This window comes from Helianthus annuus, chromosome 4 (genome assembly GCF_002127325.2).
Source record: "Helianthus annuus cultivar XRQ/B chromosome 4, HanXRQr2.0-SUNRISE, whole genome shotgun sequence".
Taxonomy (NCBI): domain Eukaryota; kingdom Viridiplantae; phylum Streptophyta; class Magnoliopsida; order Asterales; family Asteraceae; genus Helianthus; species Helianthus annuus.
In genome coordinates, this window is record NC_035436.2 from 58,812,755 (window position 1) to 58,823,522 (window position 10,768).

Genomic DNA, 10,768 nt, shown 5'->3' on the forward strand with positions numbered 1-10,768 from the left:
AAGAGAATCCCTCTTGTCCGAGTTCGTTGGAACTCCAAACGTGGCCCAGAGTACACCTGGGAACGCGAAAACCAGATGACAGAAAAGTGCCCCTAATTATTCGAAGCCAATGCAATCACTACTGAGGCTGAAGCTACTACTACTGAATTTCGGGACGAAATTCCAAATCAACGGGGGGATGATGTGACACCCCAGGAAAACCAGTGAACGATATAACTTACCTAGCTTCCTCAGTGAGTGCGTACTAAATTTCGGGACGAAATTTCTTTCAAGTTGGGGATAATGTGACAACCCGAGTTTTCAAAGTTTCGATTCGACTTAACTTATTACTTATTTGCATGCGTGCTTTTGTGTTTACTTGATGTGCAATATACATGTTGTTATAAATTGTGGTGTGCATATATATTTTGTATGGATAATATGGTTGTGGAATTGAAAATCGGTTGCATGTGATTGAGGTGGTCAACAGGATTCATTAAGAGCATAGATATTAGTTAGCATGTGATCGACACACTATTCATTTCGGTCCAATCATATTGAGATTCTCTTATTCATTGGCCAAATCATATGTGTTTTGATAAGTAAACACCCTTACTTCAAGGAAAGCACCCTACCCAAAACACCCCTATGCCGAAAACACCCATGCGGCAAAAACACTTGTGTGTTTTTCGTCCACTACGGCCCAGCGAAGTCAACTCACGGGCTTCGGCCCAGTAATGATTGAATAAAGAATTTGTTTAATCGGTGCACACAAATTCGATAACTGACAAACCCTAAACACCCCTTAAAGTCGACGGCAGTAGGAAGGAGAGCCAGACTAGTCGCAACCCTCCTTCTTGCATGATTTAATTGTCTGTAATTCGCCTTGTTCGTGCGGAGGGTCGTGTGTAACGGACTTAGAGATGAATAAACCCTAGAAGCAATAACATACCGAGCAAACCAAGGTGAGTTCACACAGCCAAGGCATGGGGTTCCCAGGGTGGGAATGGGATTTGATTATTTACTGGTACTTATCTATACTGGAACGTAGTGATGTGATTTGATGAACTGTTGTACGTACTCCACTGTTAGAACTACTACTAGACTAGTAACACTTATTGAACTGATCTTCGCACACCTGCCAAGGGTTGGCCGCGATATTATGACTGTCTTCGCACACCTGCCTTTGGAAGGCCGCGAACTGTAACTTACTAATCTTCGCACACCTGCCTGGTAGGCCGCGATACAACTAAACCTAGTCTAGAATACACGGGAGGGACATCCCCTAATATCTTCGCATACCTGCCTGGGAGGCCGCGATGGAAACTAATACAATATACGACATAACGAACGAACATACTATTACTCACACTGTACTATTACTGAACTGTTAACTGTGAACTCGCTCAACTAGTTGTTGATTATCTGCTGCATGCCTTGCAGGACCTTAGGTACTTATGGAGCTTGCACAAGGAAGGAGCAGGTCGTTGTGGGCAATTGGATCGTGAACAATTTATGAACTTATAACTTATTTCGAGATACATTACTATGCTTCCGCTACTTAAACAATATTTGGTTTTTGAACATCAATCATGTCATGATGAATTGTGTTAACTACGTTTATTATTAATTGCTATGGTTTGATATGATTGATGGCTTGATCCTGGTCAGTCACGCCTCCAAGCGGTAGTACTCCGCGTGTGGGATTTTGGGGGTGTGACAGATTGGTATCAGAGCCATTGGTTATAGAGAACTTGGTTTTAATAAGGAAAAAAAAATGTGTTTATATTAAAACCAGACTATAACCAGAACAGTGCTCTCAACGATCCACAACGACGCTTCGCTCCACGTGCAAGACTCGACATTCTAGGTAATAAGGTTTATGTTTATTACCTGCTTGCTAGAAACGTATAGAACTTTTCTCGTATTACGCTTAGATACACATGACACTATTGCCTGAGAACACTTACGTGCTTACACTTTTCTGTCATCGCACTACTCGCGAACCATTTTCACGTATGCTACTTTTACTACTCGATCATGTCCGGACGAATCAACATGACTCAAGCCCAGTTGACGGCTCTCATTAATGAACAAGTTGCTGCGGCACTTGCAGCCGCACCAGCAGGAGGTATAACCTGCTATTCCAAACCTATCCTAGGACGTTAGATCCTACTCTCGTGACCCAACTCTCGCGCTTAACCTTGACCTATCTTTCTCGCGCACCGGGTCAGAACGCACAGCAACCTGTCTGCACATTCAAGAACTTCCTGGACTGTCGTCCAAGCACATTCAGTGGCACAGAAGGAGCAGTGGGACTACTCCATTGGTTTAGGAAGCTCGAGTTAGTATTCGGGAGGTGTGAATGCCCTAAGACTCGCAGGGTCAAGTACGCCACTGACACTTTGGAAGAAATCGCGCTAACTTGGTGGAACGCGCAGGTACGGATACTAAGGTTGGCAGCCGCTAACGCCACCCCCTGGAACGAATTCAAAGAACGCATTAAAAGGGAATACTGCACGCGTGATGACATCCACAAGTTAGAAGTGGAGGTTTACCATTAGAGAATGGCGGGGTCAGAAATTGAAGCTTATACGAAACGGTCGAAACGAACTGGCCATCTTGTGTCCAACCATGGTGGACCCTCCAAGCAAGCGTATTGAATTGTACCTCAAGGGTCTAGCCTCAGAGATTCAGAGCCATGCTGCATCGGCTAACCTCGACAACATCCAAGACATTCAGTGTCTTGCTCATCGCCTCACGGATCAGGCAGTGGAACAGAACAGGCTGCCTAGTTGTATCAGCACTATTACTACCGCTATCACTTCTGCTACTCCCGCTACTCCTAGTGACAACAAGCGAAAATGGGATGGATATTCCAGCAAGGGTTCAGCTACCGTTCAGTCTCAAGCACAGCAGCAGCGCAAGAATAGTGATCACCAGAGCACAGCAGAAGTCCTATGCAAAGAAAAGATTGTTCGCATTCCTCGTTCAGGTCAAGAACCTCTCGAAGTTCAAGACGACAGGAGTGGTGCTGTGGTTGGCATCACCTCTTTCTTGAAGGCTCAGAAATGTTTGCGGAAGGGCCACACCGCAATTTTGGCTCTCGTTACTGACACATCAGCGAAAGAAAAGAAGTTGGAAGACCATTCAGTTGTACGCGACTTTCCTCAGGTGTCTCGCAAGGATTTACCTGGTCTACCGCCGCATCATCAGGACGAATTTCAAATCGAGCTCGCTCCAGGAGCAGCACCCATAGCTCGAGCACCGTATCGCTTAGCTCCACTAGAATCGGAAGAACTATCGACGCAGCTACCAGGAATCTTGGATAAGGGATTTAACCGACCTATCTCTTCGCCTTGGGGAGCTACAAGAACTATTAGATACCAATTATCGGTGAAAAAGAAGGATGGCACCTTCAGGATGTGAAATTGATTACCGTGAACTGAACAAGGTCAAAGTGAAGAACCGTTATCCTCTTTCACGCATTGACGACTTATTCGACCAGTTGCAAAGGTCGAGTTACTACTCCAAGGTTGATCTAAGGTCTGGTTATCATCAGCTGAGAGTCCAGGATGAGGACGTCTCCAAGACAGCATTCAGAGCTCGCTGCGGCCATTACGAGTTTCTTGCCATACCATTCGGGCTTACGAACGCACCTGCAGTTTTCATGGATTTTATGAACAGGGTGTGCAAACCCTATCTAGACAAGTTCGATCAGGAACTGGCCTGCACCGCGTACACCAACGGAAATACGCCAATTCTTGGGTTTGGCGGGTTACTACAGGCGGTTTATCAAAGACTTCTCTAAGACCGCGCAGCCGCTTATTATGCTGACACAGAAAGGTGTCGTTTACAGATGGGGTAGTACGCAGGAAACTGCTTTTCAGTACCTGAAGGATAGACTATGCAGCGCACCTATCCTCTCACTGCCCGAGGGCACGGATGACTTCGTGGTTTATTGTGACGCATCGATACAGGGGCTTGGTGGTGTATTGATGCAGCGGGATAAAGTTATTGCCTACACCTCTCGTCAACTCAAGGTTCATGAACGGAACTACACGACGCACGATTTAGAGCTGGGAGCTGTTGTTTTGCGCTTAAGATATGGCGACACTACCTGTACGGTGCCGAGTGCACTATTTACACCGATCACAGGAGTCTCGAGCATATCTTCAAGCAGAAGGAATTGAACATGCGTCAACGACGATGGGTCGAGCTACTCAATGTTTATGAATGCGCTATCAAGTATCATCCAGGCAAGGCCAATGTTGTGGCTGATGCCCTCAGTCGAAAGGACACTTTACCGAAGCGCGTGCGAGCGCTCCAGCTTACGATTCAGTCTAGCCTTCCTGCTCAGATACGAACTGCTTAGATAGAAGCTTTAAAACCCTGAAAATGTCATGGCTGAAGCCTTACGCGGTTCAAGGCAACGAATGGAACAAAAGGAAGACGGCGCCTACTATGTAACGGGGCGTATCTGGGTCCCAATTTATGGCGGTTTACGAGAGCTTGTGATGGACGAAGCACACAAGTCTCGCTACTAGGTACATCCAGGGTCAGATAAAATGTACCACGACATCAGAACTACTTATTGGTGGCCTGGCATGAAGGCCCACATCGCCACCTATGTTGGCAAGTGCTTGACTTGTGCGAGAGTCAAGGTTGAATATCAGAAACCCGCAGGTCTACTTCAGCAACCCAGGATACCACAGTGGAAATGGGAAGAAATTTCCATGGATTTTGTTACGGGCTTACCTAGATACCAGCGTGGGAATGATACAATATGGGGAAATCGTGGATCGACTCACCAAGTCTGCACACTTCCTGGCTATAAAGGAAACGGATAAGTTCTCCACTCTCGCAGACATCTATCTTAAAGAAGTTGTTTCGAGGCACGGGGTGCCCACCTCCATCATTTCGGATCGGGATGCACGATTCACGTCAGAATTATGGCAAGCGATGCACAAATCTTTCGGCTCACGATTAGACATGAGCACAGCGTACCATCCTCAGACCTATGGGCAATCTGAGCGAACAATCCAAACTCTCGAAGACATGCTTCGGGCATGTGTTATCGATCTCGGCAACAGCTGGGAAAAGCACCTTCCTTTAGTGGAGTTTTCGTACAATAACAGTTACCACGCCAGCATTCAAGCCGCTTCATTTGAGGCATTGTACGGACGTAAATGCCGGTCACCTCTCGGTTGAGCAGAGGTGGGGGATAGTTAGATTACAGGCCCAGAAATGGTAGTTGACGCTACTGAACGAATTGCACAGATACGACAACGCATGGCGGCAGCTCGCGATCGCCAGAAAAGCTACGCGGATAAGCGTAGGAAGCCATTGGAATTTTAGGTCGGGGACCGGGTTTTATTAAAAGTCTCACCCTGGAAGGGTGTGGTTAGTTTTGGTAAAAGAGGCAAACGCAATCCACGGTATGTTGGACCGTTCGAAATCACTGAAAGAATAGGCCAAGTAGCCTACGGACTAAACCTGCCAGCTGAACTCGGTGCAGTTCACAACGCATTTCACGTGTCGAATCTGAAGAAGTGTCTGTCAGATGAGACCCTCATAATTCCTTTTAAGGAACTCACTATCGACGAGCGGTTGCAGTTCGTCGAGGAACCAGTTGAAATCACGGACCGGGATGTTAAGGTCCTCAAACACAAGAGAATCCCTCTTGTCCGAGTTCGTTGGAACTCCAAACGTGGCCCAGAGTACACCTGGGAACGCGAAAACCAGATGACAGAAAAGTGCCCCTAATTATTCGAAGCCAATGCAATCACTACTGAGGCTGAAGCTACTACTACTGAATTTCGGGACGAAATTCCAAATCAACGGGGGGATGATGTGACACCCCAGGAAAACCAGTGAACGATATAACTTACCTAGCTTCCTCAGTGAGTGCGTACTAAATTTCGGGACGAAATTTCTTTCAAGTTGGGGATAATGTGACAACCCGAGTTTTCAAAGTTTCGATTCGACTTAACTTATTACTTATTTGCATGCGTGCTTTTGTGTTTACTTGATGTGCAATATACATGTTGTTATAAATTGTGGTGTGCATATATATTTTGTATGGATAATATGGTTGTGGAATTGAAAATCGGTTGCATGTGATTGAGGTGGTCAACAGGATTCATTAAGAGCATAGATATTAGTTAGCATGTGATCGACACACTATTCATTTCGGTCCAATCATATTGAGATTCTCTTATTCATTGGCCAAATCATATGTGTTTTGATAAGTAAACACCCTTACTTCAAGGAAAGCACCCTACCCAAAACACCCCTATGCCGAAAACACCCATGCGGCAAAAACACTTGTGTGTTTTTCGTCCACTACGGCCCAGCGAAGTCAACTCACGGGCTTCGGCCCAGTAATGATTGAATAAAGAATTTGTTTAATCGGTGCACACAAATTCGATAACTGACAAACCCTAAACACCCCTTAAAGTCGACGGCAGTAGGAAGGAGAGCCAGACTAGTCGCAACCCTCCTTCTTGCATGATTTAATTGTCTGTAATTCGCCTTGTTCGTGCGGAGGGTCGTGTGTAACGGACTTAGAGATGAATAAACCCTAGAAGCAATAACATACCGAGCAAACCAAGGTGAGTTCACACAGCCAAGGCATGGGGTTCCCAGGGTGGGAATGGGATTTGATTATTTACTGGTACTTATCTATACTGGAACGTAGTGATGTGATTTGATGAACTGTTGTACGTACTCCACTGTTAGAACTACTACTAGACTAGTAACACTTATTGAACTGATCTTCGCACACCTGCCAAGGGTTGGCCGCGATATTATGACTGTCTTCGCACACCTGCCTTTGGAAGGCCGCGAACTGTAACTTACTAATCTTCGCACACCTGCCTGGTAGGCCGCGATACAACTAAACCTAGTCTAGAATACACGGGAGGGACATCCCCTAATATCTTCGCATACCTGCCTGGGAGGCCGCGATGGAAACTAATACAATATACGACATAACGAACGAACATACTATTACTCACACTGTACTATTACTGAACTGTTAACTGTGAACTCGCTCAACTAGTTGTTGATTATCTGCTGCATGCCTTGCAGGACCTTAGGTACTTATGGAGCTTGCACAAGGAAGGAGCAGGTCGTTGTGGGCAATTGGATCGTGAACAATTTATGAACTTATAACTTATTTCGAGATACATTACTATGCTTCCGCTACTTAAACAATATTTGGTTTTTGAACATCAATCATGTCATGATGAATTGTGTTAACTACGTTTATTATTAATTGCTATGGTTTGATATGATTGATGGCTTGATCCTGGTCAGTCACGCCTCCAAGCGGTAGTACTCCGCGTGTGGGATTTTGGGGGTGTGACAACAAACATACTGACAATCTAGGTAAATTGTTTAGAACTGAGAATGTTTAAAGCTTAACGGTGTTGGTGATTTGTCTCAAAAACTAATATGATCCTCTTGCACGAGCTCACAAAAATATTGTCTGTAAATAGTTTATTTCTGCATTTTATTTTCTTTCAAAAAAATCCAAAAAGATTTTTAGTGTGTTTTAGCATAAATTTTTGAAAAGTCAAAAAGATTTTAGACGACTGATATTGAAAAGCTGATTTTCAAAATTCGAAGTGCTAAACATGATGAACAATTGGTTTGGGTGTTTATGTTTTGGTTTGATAAGAAAAATGTCACAATTCCAAGTGGTTCATCAGTATCTGATTGGCTGGTTAGTTTGTTTGTTTGGTGATGTTTACATGCTTAAACGTTTATCATAAAACTTATGTTTGTGGTAGAGTTTTATGCAGGAAAAGTCAATATTTGAGGGGGATATGTTGGACTTGATAAACTCTAAAGATGTCAAACTTCAAAGTGAGGGAGTCTGTTGATGATAAAAGGGAAAGAGAAGAAGATAGAGAGAGAGAAGCCCAAAGACTGATCAAGACTGAAGATATGAAGACACAGCATTGTTGTGACTCGATAGTCGACTCCATCAACATCTGAGGGGGAGTCTGTTGGTGCACTACATCTGTTGATTTCGTCTTAGATCGAGTATGTCATTGTAATGTATAGATTAGGGCACGTTTTACGAGAAAACTGGAGAGTTTACGTGTTTAGAGTATAGGTCCGCTTATACGGACATAGTAGGTTCTCTTTTGTGTCAGGTCCACTTATTCGAACATGGTAGGTTAGCTTTTATGTCAGGTCCGCTTATACGGACATGCCGTATAAGGGAACCTATCAGGTCCGCTTATATGGACATGCCGTATAAGAGGACCTCCTCACCTATAAATACCGTATAAGAGAACCTCATTTGTAACTTCTAGATTTCCATACCGAGGTGCTGCCGGTGTGAGAATTGCATGTAAAAGCTGTCAAATTAATCAGAAAAAAGATTTAAGAGAATATCTAGCTGTTTCTACATCAGGTACTTATTTTCCGCACGTGTATCTGATCAAACTCCTCTGATTGACTCATTCGGGTCAGAATCCGATCCTACAGAAAGATATTGCAATTTCTTAGTCAACATGAAGAGAGTGAGCATCACAAAAGATAATGAAGAGTTGATTGAAAAGCTGGCTGATGCGTTGCCACATGAGACTTGGGGCACATATCTCATGATGTTGAGAAACAAGAAAGATTTTAGCAATTTGACACTGAGTAAGTTCATTGAGAAACTTGAAGCTCAGGAGATGGAACAAAGGAAGATCTCACGAATGAAAGATTTTGATGGTGAAAAAGATATTGGGCTGTATTACAAAGCAGGGTTGAATGATAAAACAAACATGTCACCAAAGGTTGAGACTGCATTCAATGCTAAGAGTTCATCTGGAGGTTCATCTAAAGGATCAAACAGCAAAACAAGTTTTTCTTCATATCCATCATTTGATCCAAACTTGTTAACAACCAAGAATGGCAAAATGCTTCAACGCGACATTGTACTAAATCTTGAGAATGATCAGAATTTCTCGAAAGAGGTTGCAAAAAGTCACATGTCTTTGTTGGGGATTGTGCTAGAATCATATGGGAGCTTAGTAGCAGGAAGGATCAGGAATCCAATGTTAACAAAAGAGGATTACGATCAGATTGATGCTGAGGAAATGGAATTGATGGATATAAAGTGGTGTTTGGCGAGTGTGTTAAGAAGAGCTGAGAAGTTTAAGCAAATTACGGGAAGAGATGATTTCCGTGATGCAAATGTTTCTACTTTAGGTTTTGATAAATCTAAAGTTACTTGTTTTCGTTGCAGGGAAAAAGGACACTTCAAGAGGGAGTGCACGAATCGTGAAGCAAGTGGAGCTCAAAATCCGTTCAACAACAATGACTATTATCGGAAAGCAATCTATCATCAAGTTGCTCAACAATCACATCAACAAGAACCACAAACTGCTCATGCTAAGAAGGCGATCGAGGAATCATCAAAGAGAAGATGATAAAAAAAACAACAAAGGAATCCAGTTGGGATAAATATATTTTAGCTGACAGCAAAGCATTTCTGATAGATCAAGATGATGAAAGATTACCAGAAGGTTTTAGCTGGGAAAACTTTAGTTGGGATACTTATTGTCCGGAAAAGGAGATTTTGCAAGCCAAAGCTTTTGTAGCTAGAGTTGCTGAAGATAGTGATAATGATGATGATTACTATGTGTTGGATCGACCGGTGACCCTAAAAAGTCAGTCTAAGTAGTTCATCATCAGATACAAAGGCGGAATCAATGTAAATGATGTCAACACAGCTTGTTCCTTTTCAATCTTTATCTATTACTGATTTCCTGAGCTTTTACAAACAGTTCTGACAAAAATTCGGCAGCACCTCAGCTCTCTACACACTAATTCCGTACCAAATGAACATGGCACCTAGGTATTTATAGAGGTGTAATTCCGCTTGAAACCATCTTAAACGAAATCACCAGTTCATGCGGAATTAGTTAATTCCGTGCGGAATTACTAATTTCGCTTGAACATCCTAATTCCGTTTGAATGACACTAAGAACCTTTCAAGCGGAATTAACCTTTAACTTGTTTTCTCGTTTTGCGTGTCCTGATCTATCTAGTACATTACAAGACTCTATAAAGACGAAGTTAACAGACATCATTGCACCAACAGACTCCCCCTTGGATGTTGACGAAGTCTTTAGCATCCTGTCTTCAGTCTTTAGTCTTGATCTTCCGTTCTCTGCCTTGAATTGTCTTGAACTAGAAAAACATACGTCAATCTTCTATCTTCAAATTTTAATCTTCAATCTCCCCTTTGAATGTTGGTCCAGAATCTAGACTTCCCCTATCGAAGACTCCCCTTCTCGATAAGCTGGGATCTAGGATTGTGACCTGGCTCAAACTTTGACATTTTCATGGCCATGGGAATTTCACTCTTGTTACCTGCTTCTCAAACAACTAACATTATAATCTATACAATATTAAAAATATATTAAATGTTCATCAGTTTTTGAAATCCACTTAAGTATTCAGGTCCAAGTTAATGACCCTGATTACTTAATTTATCTACAAAGTCCTACTTAATGACCTTGGTTGATCTGTGACAAAACAAACTGATTTTTGTTCAACATTTTCAAACATTTTTCTGAAAATTACAAGTTTCAAATTAAAGAACTTATTTTAAACTTTCCAATTTCTCAATCAACATATTAAGCTCCCAACTCATCATCCTGCTTAGAATCTTTCAGCATCTGCTCCTTCCTTCTGAATCTGAAGATTAACTTTCCACTTTGGTTTGTCGGAAAATAAAGCAGAAATGAAAAATCTTTTTGGTTTTTTAACAAAGTTTCTA